Source organism: Lissotriton vulgaris, chromosome 3_1 (assembly GCF_964263255.1).
Source record: "Lissotriton vulgaris chromosome 3_1, aLisVul1.2, whole genome shotgun sequence".
In the NCBI taxonomy this organism is placed as follows: Eukaryota; Metazoa; Chordata; class Amphibia; order Caudata; family Salamandridae; genus Lissotriton; species Lissotriton vulgaris.
Window position 1 is genome coordinate 511945430 of NC_141689.1, and position 13298 is coordinate 511958727.

General features: G+C 41.6%; 1 protein-coding gene across 2 annotated transcripts in view; it reads right to left on the reverse strand.

Moving 5' to 3' along the window:
* IQGAP2 (IQ motif containing GTPase activating protein 2) overlaps positions 1-13298 on the reverse strand; it is a 1114959-nt gene that overhangs the window by 280016 nt on the left and 821645 nt on the right. The gene's annotated exons all lie outside the window — the stretch shown is intronic.

Here is a 13298-nt window from a genome sequence, read left to right on the forward strand (position 1 = left end):
ACAGCTATAGAGGAGGGGCGAGAGTGATACGACAGTGAATATGAAGAATGAAGAGAACAGTGTGAGAGGATGATGGGGAGGAGTGCGAGAGTGTTACTTGGAAAAGGCAGAGAGCAGTATGGGTGCAAGAGGAGTGTCTGACAAACGGGAAGGCAGGTATCTGGGAAAGAGGCAGTGACACGAGAGAACTGATAAGGACCGTGACTTGGACCACAGAGGGAGGAGTAAGGCAACAGTGATGATAGGAAGAGACTAGAGCGCCGATTTGTGGAGGAGAGTGACCTACAAGGGTGGCGTCTGAATAGAGTGACGGGACAAATGACGAGAGAGGGGCAACGTGTCGTGTGGGCTGTGAATGGTGAGGAAAGTAAACAAGGCTGAGGGTAAATGAGGAACCATGTTACGTGAGATGGGCAGATGATGGGACATAACACTTATGAAGGGGCATGCAAGACACTGATCAGGAGAGTCAGGTCGGTCAGACACTGAGAAAAGAATGGTAAAGTGACGGACAATAAAAATGACAGGTAGGGACCACGGAGGAGAACCTAATTAAGAAGAGTGGCTCAGTAATTGTCAGGCCATGGAAGGATCAGCGGAGTTAGGATGGATAGTAACCAATATAATAACATTGCATAAAATAGTGTACACCACAAATAGAATGGTCTCTTGGTACCTAAATGATACATGTAAATGGACAGTGGCGTACAAGGAAGGAAATACTAGCATGGCATGCAATGAAAGAGAGGTAAAGGTGCCACTCGGAGACTGATCAGGGCAAGAGCATGAGGTAGAACAAGGGGTTGGAGCTTGTCGTATCGGGAATTGCAGAGACCATGATGAAGACAGATAAATGTAGGACGACTGCTGAGTTTATGTTCGACAGACGCATCTCTCCCAAATACTTGTAATAGCTAATCACTGTATCATTTTACTTAATCACCAAAACACATCTGCTTTGTAAAGGGTTATTATGTATTCTACATTATAGACATATCAGTACTCCCTTTAGTTTTAAAGCATATGCAGCTTCAAAAATAAATATATTTTATTTCGTTTTACAGTTTTATCAGAAGAGCATGTACTACAAATGAACATGTTGCCTCTTTTTTCCATACTTGTCGATCGTAAAACAGTTTTTAAAGATTCTCCCATATTCTTTGGCTAGTATAACTCTTTTCACTCGATTCCTTGACTTACTGGCACTATATGATCATTACAGTTTTCAGGTGGCTTCTCCTGTTTATTCTGTTTGTAGGTGCTCTTACATTCTTTTATGTGGTGCAACACTGCAAACTTAATTTGAATTTAGGTAAGGGTCCCCACATAAAAAAGAGAAGTTTGAAGTGACATTGCTGTTGCTGGAAAAGCGATGGCAATTGATGAGAAACGGCCAATGAGATAAAAATGCCTGGTTGATGACGAGAAAACTAACTTATAAGGGAAGGAAGGAACCATTGACCTAGAAGAAATAGGACAGAGCCTGGAAAGTTACGTTGGAAGTGGAGATGGATGTAAGGTTACATAAAATAGAAAAATAAGTTTATTTTTTTGGTCTTAGGGATCATTCTCTGTGTCTTGTTAAATTCAGATCGGGAAGAAATGGTATTTGTGTCACTTCAGATTCAGGTTTGGTCCCAAATTGCGCGGGGTCCTGGGGATATTCCCTGCCTGAAGTCCTTCACCCATTAATTGGAGGACTTTTCTTGTGAAATCTGTCGGAAAAGAAGAGAACGTTTTGCTTACTTTAAAATTCAAAACTACACAGTATTTCCTAAAATCTCCCGCTACGCGATAATGTATTTTCTCCCATTGCTTTTACCTTAGAATATTTTTTATCAGTCTACAGCGGAGGCGCTCAGGGCTCCTTTCCGACTAACGAAGGTAATTGGAGACTCTGGTGCTGACTGTGTTTACATCTGAACCGCATTAAACTTTGTATGGCAATTGCTAACACATTTTCCTCCAGGTACTACCTTAAAGAGTGTGTGTGTGTTTGGGTCTATGTAAGAGGGAGCTTGCAAAGGGTGGCATTTCAGAACGAGGGAAATAGTGGGAATAGGGATGTGGTACCTCCATTTCTGCATTCGGAATAGTGAAGTGAATTTTTCCTGGAGATAAGTGCAACATATAGTAATGGAATTACCCTAGGGCAGATTCACCGCTCAGTTAGTTGAAATTAGGGCATTTGTCTATCCAGTGGGGAGGAGGGTAATTAAGGTGAGAAAGTCCTACGGTTATCCTGCTTTGGAAGGCTGGATTAAATGCGGTTGGGAGAAGCATGGCAGTGCTTTACTGGCAGCGCGGTAATATGCAAATTAAGCGCAGGGTGCGAGGCTCCTTTTCGGAGAGCACTGTGATCAACAAAGATGTCAGATAGCTCTGCATGTGTGACTAAGTACTTTAATGCGGTGATCCTGGGCAAATCACTCCTTTCCCCTCTTTTCTTATTGACAAAAGCCGACAGTGCTTAGAAATCTGGCAGGCTGTATGAAGAACTATGTAAAACATACAGGAGAGATCACTCCGTTCAGGCTGGAGGAGCTGTAGGTAGCTGCAGTGTGTTATGATTATCTGATAGTGCCTTCTATCGCTAGTAAGGCTTCGAATCGCTTTCTTAGCGTGATCGCCGTTTTCATGCTATTAACGGATTCAATGAAAACTATGCTGCACCGGCCTATCTATAAAGCTGCAGGGTGTTGTTTAAGGGAATGGCCGGGTGTAAAAGCAGAAAACGCATTATTTTAGTGATTTCATTTAGAGTTGTGCTATGGTGCAAAGTACTCACTCACTCACACACACTCTCACTCACTCATTCACTCACTCGCATACTCACTCATACACTCACTCACACACACACACTCACTTTCTCACTCACACACACAATCACTCACTCCTTCCAGCCCTCCAATCGTAAGGTAATAAGGCGCCAGGGTGCTTGGAGTAGTCCAACAGTGTTAATGGGATCAGGGGAAGTGACAATTCCCCCAAAGAGTGGGTCACTCTGGGGAGTGGGCTCAGGAGAGACCCCCATGCCGTGAGCTTCCAGTTTGTCAAGCTTCGCGTCCGGGCTGTGTGGGTATGTGTGGAAGGCTCTGTGTGGGGGAGGCTCTGTGTGTGTGTGTGGGTGGGGCTCTGTGGGGGGGCTCTCTGTGGGTGTGTGTGTTTAGCATTTGCGAGAGATTATGCTATTGGTATTGTAAATAACAATGCCATTTATTTATCTGTTTTCAAAACCAACACATAAATAAAAATATTGTCATTTACAATGCCAATAGCTCTAACTTTTGTAAAGGCGAAACCGTTGCATTGTAAATGCTTGTTCAGGTATGTAATTCACTAATGGGGGCCACTTTTATTTGGTGCCCGGGCCTATTTTCTGTCCGAGTTAAATCCTGAACAAGATTTGCTAATCCAAAGGTTAAATCAATGGAAGTCTTCAAGCATACTGTTGACAAACATACATCCAAATACATTCAACACAATTTAGGCAACCACTGCCACAGATAGCACTGAAAAGACGGGATTAAAATAAACCCTACTCAAGAAGGTGCCTCCGTTTGGTAAGCAAGGAAGGTCAAATGCGCCATTGACTGTGAGCGAACCGTGAGGCGTGTGGGTTTAAACATACCATTACATTTCTTAAAACACTTTTTTTCCAAATTAGGAGGTCAACAGTGAGCTCTGTAAACGGATGAGGTTCACAAGTCGACTCGGTGCTCTGCAGGCACTATCAGACCCCTACTCTAAACTCCCACACTGCAAGAAAGCAGACAGCAAAGGCGCAAGCTGCTGAGTCTCCAGGGAAAGAAAAAGAGCATTGTCACTTCTGGTCTGTTAATCAGTGCTGGAGTGGGAAAAAGTTTACAGGGAACCCATAAACTGAAGGTCAGAATGTGGCAGAGCTTGAAAAGCAGAGCCTGACAGTCAACTGATACATTTACATTTAAAAAGTCTGCTGCAAAGATATTGGCAATAAGGACGTATGTGACAGTAAGAATGTTCAAGCTAACTTAATCAGACTGTATTTTAAAATATCTTACAGGGTTAACACGCCTGCTGTAGAGATCTGCAAAACTATTGCTGCAACAGTATCCCACCTGCTGTAGGGTGGAGGGCAACCCCGCATCGCACAAGATAAACTGACTAGACGTTGGTACGATGGGGAAATTGCACTTCCAAATATAGAACTTTACTATTGGGCGGGACATCTAAAGCAGATTAATTTCTAGTTACATGCCTCGCAAACCGAGCCTGCATACCTTGCTGATAGACACTCTTTGGAAGGCAGGGGACTGCTGGGTAATCTTTACAGCCCTCGTCATCCTTCAGACTTGATAGGCCCAACGCAGCACTCAATGCAGCTCTGGTACCAGGCCAACAGGCAACTCAAATGCTCGAGAACCATCACCCAAATGACACCACTGTGAGACTCTAGCAGGCTGGGCCTCCTCCAAAATAGTAAGGGATTCCAGGTCTGGGACAACATTGGTATTTCAGTGGTAGGAGATTTATGGAAAAAGGATAGGGTGGTAGACTTCGCTCATCTACAAACATATTATGAGATGTCACAGATGGAGATGTTTAGATACCTGCAAGTTAAACATGCGCTGCAATCGGCTATACCACCGGGCACCATCCTTGAGGAATCCAACCCTCTCGAAGATAGGCTTTTGACCGAAAACATGCAGGAAAGGGCCACTTCCCTCACATACAGGAAGTTCGTTAATAACCTCCCAGACGTGACAGCCACACTGAAACAAAACTGGTCTGAACCGGCAATGCCCTCTAGATTAAAGCTGGTCCAACTCAAAATATTGCACCGTACGTACTACACCAGACCACTCCTACACAAGATAGGAAGAGCTACGCATACATTCTGCCTACGTGGCTGCTGGGAAGAGGGGACTTTTTTCCACACCATCTGGGAATGTAGGTCCATAATGACGTACTGGACAGCAGTGATGCGCTCGATTTCTCAAACAATAGGCATCTCCCTGCTGCCGGAGCCTCGGTGATGCTTGATAAACGTGTGGGAACCTAATGACCTAAACCACCGGCAGCAGGATTGGGTGACGTTAGGCATGTTGATGGCAAAACGTAACATCGCCGTGGAGTTCTGCAGTATCACCGACACTGCATGATTGGTGTAAAGATATGGATGAGGCGATGGTAGCGGAGAAGGCTGTATATATCCATTGTGGCTGCCAAAGCAAATGGGGTAAGATATGGGGTGAGTGGAACACGTTCAAGGGTAACATCTGCGAACCACCGGACACCACTGAGGACGATGAGGAACCAGACTAATGGTATTTGCTCGGATGTACAGTTGATGTAGTGATGTGTTCACAATGTCATGTTCAATATCTGTGATTTCAAGTTGAATGTAATTGCGAAAGACCCGCTATAGTGCTTATATATCTGGTGTAATATTCCTATGCAGATCTGTCCTGATGGGTGTGTTGTTAAAAAATAAAAAACATTTTTTTAAAAAAAAGAAAGTTAGTATACAAGAGCTATTCTATATTTTACTACTTGTAAGACAGCCATAAGTGCAGTTACTTTGCTAACAATAGTAATGATTTCAATGATGCAGCAGGTGCAGTCACACCAGGAACAAAAGCTCTAGAGACCCCACTAAACACCTAATATTGCTATATTTCACTACTGTACAAGCAGTTGTAATTGCAGTTACCTTGCAGTTAAAAGGGGCCAGATTTAAATGGTGCAGCAAGTACAATGGCACCAGGGCCAAAAGGGGAGGCCGAGCACTTTGCCAGGGCCGGTTTTGGTTCCCAGTCCGGTCCTGCCTAGGGACCCCACTAAGCACAGAATATTGCTAAATTTTACTACTAAACAGGCAGTCACAAGTGCAGTTGTCTTGTCTAGCAGGTACTTAGGCAATGAATTGAATGGTGCTGCAGGTGCAGTGGCACCGGGGCCAAAATCTGTCAGAACTCCTCTAAACACCAAATATTGCTATATTTTACTACTAAACAGGCAGTCACAAAATCAATATTTTTGAAGGCACTGGGGGCATGATTTGAATGGTGCTGTGGCACCGGTCCCAAAAGTTGGCAGAACTCCTCTAAACACATACTATTTATTTTACATTGAATAATTCTATTATTTCTCTCTTTCCTTGTTCACAAATTTGCTATTACTTACCCACACTATACCACTAGCAACAGCACAATATATTGCCTTTTTGCAAATAAACACGTCATAACACTTTAAGAGACTTTCTGTAACTTATGAACAACTACTCAGCAAGATACAACTTACAACAAAAAAACACTTATTATTATTTACATAGGTGAAACCTAATTCAATTACCAATGCTTATTAGTATTAATGTTTATAACACAGATAAGAATATGTCAAAACCTAACCAAGCACTCTATGTCATTAGAAACTCTTTATAGCAGCCACATAGAAGGCAGATAAAAACATAAATGCCCATCTAATTGGGTATCCAAACTACAAGAAAAATATAAAGACTATATTTCGTGTTAAATAATAAAACAAATAAAAAGCACACTTTGAACTAGCTTTGTCACTGAAGAGAAAGGAACTTCTTTTCGGTGGATGTGAACAATGTCTACAAGCTTTTTGCAGTCACAAAGTGAAGAGAGCCAATGGAAGAGTGGGCTCACCCGTTGCCTCATTTTGTATGCTGCATAGTATAGTGGGCAGAAGCACAAACTGAATGGCAGTTTAACCGTCCAAGGGATGAAGCCTGCAGACCAAAAGTCCCTTTATGTATGTAGAATGTATATTGATTTTTGGGGGGACAAATAATTAGTGAGACAGCTAAGGCAATTTTTTAAATGTCAAACTTGCCTTTGGTTCATATTTGCTCATTGAGTTTACACTCACAATTATCAGTTGTGTTTACACTCGTAGGCAGACAAGATTGCAGATCCTCACCACATATGGGCAATTGGTAATTCCGACTTTCGCATTTTGACAAAGGAATACACCACAACACAAGAGCATATATTAAATCAGAGCAACATGGTTAATGAGTACACAACCCTCCATTTTTGTGTACGACAGACAGTGCAAGTTGCAATGCAGCATTCATCACGCCACTTAACCAATCCCATGGGCACCCTGCCAATGAAGGTGAAATCCCACCTGTAGAAAAAGTGATGTCACAAGTGGTCTCTGATAAGGAAATCAGAGACATTTTATGCATCCACGTATCACACCACCACTCGAATGGGCGACACCGCATTTACGCGTATTGGCTATGCATACAAGGCCCATTTATAGAGCACTATATTTTAGATAACTATAATAATTTATTAAAGAAAACCCTGAAAAACGGAGGCAACATGTTTTCTATCAATGACAAACTCTTGAACAATCCGACTACATAAACTCTTGCTAAATCCTCTGATTCCAAATAAAAGCCTGGTTCTCCCTTGACGGAGACTGAGGAGTCAAGAAAATCAGTAGACTGCTGGGACCTGCTATCACTTTGTGTTGCTTAGAATACTAAATATACTTCTCAACCATTCAAAGTAAATGGTATATGCAGCCAAATATGATTCTTACAAGAGTGTGCCTCTCCTATGTTGCTGCTCAACATGTTATTTGGGATTGAAGAGGGAAGTTTGGGGACAATAGCGGGTGTGTTGACTAAGAATCAAATTACGAAGATTTTGCAGGATTGTATCTAGTTTGGAAGACAGGCCAGCACAGTACTGGAGACAGGGGGGCAGCTTGAGGGGTGAATGTTGACCATGAAGATGCAAAGAAAATTAATTGTTTCCAGGGGGCAGGGAAAATAAAACTTTAAGAGCAGATCACAGATTTTTCACAGGAGGCTAAAAAAGTGTGTGTTTGGGGAGAGGCCGGGAAGGGGGGTGGCATTGCCAGTAATTCTTACCCAAAACACTGGCAAGTATCAAAGTGAAGCCTTGGTAGAGTGGCAGAAACAGGGTGTCAGCTAGTCAGTCAGGCTAATTGGGCTGTGGAAGTATCTTTCTCTGCTAGAAGCAAAATGGAAGGGGGCAATGGAGGACAGGGAAGGGGAGCCAAGGGTTCTGGAGAGGAAAAGAGCCACAGTAATGAGGATAGATGTCCCTGTCGGTCAAATATGGACCTGTTTAGAATGGGTTAGTGGACTAGCTTAGAAATCAATTTGTTTGGAAGTGTCAAGCCTTTTAATCACACAACGACCCTGTTGAGAATACGAAACCCCCTCTCATTCTGCCATTTTCTTTCTCTCCGTCCCTCAGTGTGCCTTTAAACAGTGGTTCGAGTGGAGAAAGCATATGTCAGTCACAAGGGCAGGTTGTGTTCTTTTTTACTGAAATATAACTGTTTGGCCATAGAAGGCACTGGCTTACGAGGAGCAGCAGTGACACCGGAGGTCTTAATCTGTGCCAGTGGTTATACAGAAGTGAAATGGTTATGAAGCATTGTGCCACCTCATTTCTGCATGAGCCCTAAGGGGTAGAGTATGAAGTTGACAAGACGTGTCATCGGCTAGATCATGATAATGATGCATGGATGTTTCTACATGTGTTCATGCCTCTTAACAAGAGCAGAGCTGGACTAGCCTATAGAGAACCAGTCCCTGTCTGAAGGGCTGGTCTGACAGGTCAGTGTATTGCCCAGTTCTTAGGCTGTTTGTGGGCCTGTTTTATGGACTGCGGGCTGGTTTTCACAGTTGATTTCCCCAATATTAAAACAAACAATTCCTTTAGCAAGCTCAAATCCATCCAGTCTTCCATACCTTGCAAGGCACTTCTACAGCGTTTCTTTAAAAGTTCAAAACAGACCCGGTTTGCAAACATGGGCCCCAGGTATGTAATTCACTAATGGGGGCCACTTTTCTTTGGTGCCCGGTCCTATTTTCTGTTCGAGTCCAACCCTGAACAAGATTTGCTAATCCAAAGGTTAAATCAATGGAAGTCTTCATGCATAATACTGTTAACAAACATACATCCAAATACATTCAACACAGTTTAGGCAACCACTGCCACAGATACCACTGAAAAGACGGGATAAAAATAAACCCTACTCAAGAACGTGCCGCCGTTTGGTAAGCAAGGAAGGTCAAATGCACCGTTGACTGTGAGCGAACCGTGAGGCGCGTGGGTTTAAACATACCAGTACATTTCTTAAAACACTTTTTTTTCCAAATTAGGAGGTCAACAGTGAGCTCTGTAAACGAATGAGGTTCACAAGTCGACTCGGTGCTCTGTAGGCACTATCAGACCCCTACTCTAAACTCCCACACTGCAAGAAAGCAGACAGCAAAGGCGCAAGCTGCTGAGTCTCCAGGGAAAGAAAAAGAGCATTGCCACTTCTGGTCTGTTAATCAGTGCTGGAGTTGGAAAAAGTTTACAGGGAACCCATAAACTGAAGGTCAAAATGTGGCAGAGCTTGAAAAGCAGAGCCTGACAGTCAACTGATACATTTACATTTAAAAAGTCTGCTAAAAAGATATTGGCAATAAGGACATATGTGACAGTAAGAATGTTCAAGCTAACTTAATCAGACTGTATTTTAAAATATCTTACAGGGTTAACACGCCTGCTGCAGAGATCATCGTGTTCTGCAGCAATTTTGAGGGAATTATAATGGCGGTAAAATAACTCTAGTGGCTAAGGTAGTTCTGGGAGAGTTCTGTGTTTGTCCCAGTCATAGTATGAACTCAAAGTAGAATTGGCGATTTATGCGCCTGCTGTAAGGCACACCACGTAACATGTTGATCACAGGTTTATGCTTTACTTAGATAGGTAAGTGGGACACTGCTTTTGACACTGAGATCATTTGGTTACTTTCAGTTCATAACTTGCAATCCTTCTAATCTAGCACAGTGATCTATTTACTGGCATCAAGGAGTTGTATGCAAACTAAGTCGAGGGCTTAGATGTTTTTTTTTTTCTCGATCTGTTCTTATTCTAACATAAGTTTCCTTTGGGAAGTAATAAAGTCTTGTTAGTACCCACAACCATTATCGCTATGTTACGTTTTATATCGTGACACTGTTTCTCTCGCCCATTCAATCCAAACATACAATGACTACACGTTTGTGTGTCCCTATAGATTATAACTCATTGTTTTATGTAAAATTTCTTGTACACTGATTTACACACTTGTATGATTTATTGTGCTCGTGTGTGATGTAGAGCGCTCTTCCAACCTACACTAGGATGAATAGTGCTATAAAAGGGATTTAAAAAACAGGTGCCATTTAGATCAAGATTTGAGTAAATACTAACGCAGACAGATAAGTCATGCATTCTTAGAGTGCAGCACATCACTTTCATAGGGAGTTGAACAAAGTTCCAAACTTGCCTTCAGTAGTTTCTCCTAGGTATCTGTGAAGTGACTAGCTGCATGCCTTTGTTTATTCCACTACATTGGTTTCTAGGTGTTCGATGGTTTCAAACCAGGAAAATACATGAGCTAGAGACTGGCTGATGGCCCTTTAGATTAGGCCTTTGTTTTTCTCCCAGCTGGATGTTAAAATAAGGACGTTCGCTGCCTGCAGATTGTTGTAGTAAACTGAATGCAGAAAACGTGCGGGCGCTGCTGAATTATGTCCCGGTGTCAAAATGACACCAGGTCAAATTCAGCATGTTTCTCTGGGGAAATCCCCTACTTTCTAGTTCTGCTGTTGATGTGCAAATAGTCTGAGGACAGAATGTTTAGTGGAGTCCTTCACACGTTGAATAACTGTAAGAAACATTTTTGTACCGACTGAACCTAGATGTACTCAACCAGGAGCGATGTCAGGTGAATTGTCCATCTTAGAGCCAAATCACAAGCAGACAAGTAGAGGCGATGCGAAAGTCTCTGGGCTAGTATTGTGGCAATAAGCAACATGCTAACAGGCAAAACAGAATTATTCCTATTTTTTAAATTCTGTATAAACCTAGTGTTGAGCCTGCTTTTCAGTGCTTCCAATGAAGGCACGTGGTGTAAAGTGATCTGCAGAGTCAGTCCTTTTACTTCCAAACTCTGCAGCTTAATAACGTATATTCCCTTCCTACTTGAACCCTCCTCCTGCAAAGCCTTTGATGACATGGCTGATGCTATATAGTAAAAACTACAAGCTCCTAAGGTGCCATGCAGGAAGGGAAGTAAAGGTTGATATAGTGCTCTCAACAACAGACAACTCTTGAACAAACCCCTACGCTATGCCCTTAGAGCCAGCTCGTGCACAGATGATGCAAGGTGGTCAGATTCACCTACAACTTCCTCCAGCACAAGGCCAAACATTAAGCATCGCTCGTAAGTGGCAAAACACATCTTCCAGGTCTCCACTCAGGTCTCTGCCTTGCCATCTCCAATGCAGGTTGCCGGATGTCTTCTATCACAATTATGGAGGCAGCTGGCCAGGGTGGTGGAGGACTAATTGTTTAGGAAACAAGGGACCCCTATAAACAGACTAGCTATAACATAGGGAATGAAACTAGTGTAAGGAAGTTATAGCTAGAAAAGGTTCTAAACAATTGTTAACTGAAAGAATACCCTTCTGGGTCTCAAATATGGACATATGTGAGATAAGCACTCTACAACAACCTGATAAACAAAAAATACTTATTTTGATTAATTTAAATTATTTTATTTTTTAAAGACTTATACAAGGTTCATATTTAAATAGATAGAACAATGATACAATAGTGCATTTGAAAATCGAAAATTGATGACATGTGGATAAATTCATAAACCATCAAGAAATATATACAATTCATGCGATAGACGAAAACGTTGACTCAGGCAGTGCGGCAGATGTTTAGTAAGACATATGCCGCACTGCCTGAGTCTGCCTTGATGGTTTATGAATTTATTCACGTCATCAATTTTCGATTTTCAAATGCACTATTGTATCATTGTTCTATCTATTTAAATATGAACCTTGTATAAGTCCAAAAAAAATAATAATAATTTAAATAAACTAATCAAAATAAGTATTTTTTGTTTATCAGGTTGTTGTAGAGTGCTTATCTCACATATGACTATATTTGAGACACAGAAGGGTATTCTTTCAGCTATCAATTGTTTAGAACCTTTTCTAGCTAGAACTTCTTTACACCAGGGCGGTGGAGGACATCAGCATGTTCGTAGAGCTACAGACTGGCAAAGGCCCTGCTCCACCTGAAGGAACTTGCGGTGAAGGAGCGAGGTGGAAAAACTAAATTTTGTATACCCCTCGTAAAGTCATTTTTCTCATAACAGTCACATGAACTAATAGTGTGGTTTTGAAAACTAACCAACGTAGAATAGAATGCACACACATAAGTACACGTGGGAAACTAATTTGCTTATATTGCAACCATAATCGATTAACTAAGTGATGTTGTCTCGTTCAAAACTAAGGCGGAAGCTTTAAACTAACTAAAAGCGGCATGAATATGCTTTTTGTGTATGTATTTGTGGCAAAAACGTGAAGACAGGTGAGCATAATGCGCATATATGTAGCTAATTTGCTAGGTAAAAACTAACAGGGATATCTTAGTAAGGGGGGGAGGTAAACAGAAGGGTTATAATTCAACAATTAACGTTTATTTGTGTTTGTTTCGATAATAGTTCCCATTCTGGCCAGTGAGGTCTAAAACAAGTTGGACGTTTCCATAAACTCAGAGATTGAAATGCAGTCCGTATGCGCGTGATAGAAAAGTCTGCAAGCCGAGTAGGAGCTGTTCGTGCCTGAGCGGAATGGCTCAAGGACAGTGTTCCCTGAAAACCTGATTGACTGCCAACTAAATGGACCTTCGTATTTAGAACCGTGTGAAAGGAACTGAATATTACAATTTAAAAGGACATTGACGAAGTAGACAATGATAAAATTAATTGCGCTGATTTAGCAAAGTTAAACAATAAGATGATGAGGTTATGCTCATCCACCCCTTGAATTAACCAATCAAAACTGTCGAAGACCCCAATTGTTTCAGAGTTTAGATCGATTAGCGAGAGAAAAAGGGTATAAAAGAGTATGTCCGGACTTAAGAAAAAACTATTCTTCGATTTCCATCAGTGTATCCTGACATACTGCCAGAATGCTGAATTTTCCTGAGGGGTAAGAACTTTGAAATTTTACTGAACTTTAACTTTGCTTGAATGAATATGGAGTCTTTAGATGAGGTTAATAGCTAGAGAGAATAAGGAGGTGAACTTTGGGAACTATTATGTCTTTTGCTAATATTCATGTCCTATAATCTCAATAATGATGTGCTTAGTTCTCAATTTCTTGAATTAAACTGAATAAATGTATGAGTTAAAATTCTTTTTTTCCTTAAAACCTATTTTACATTAAACAAATTTATAAG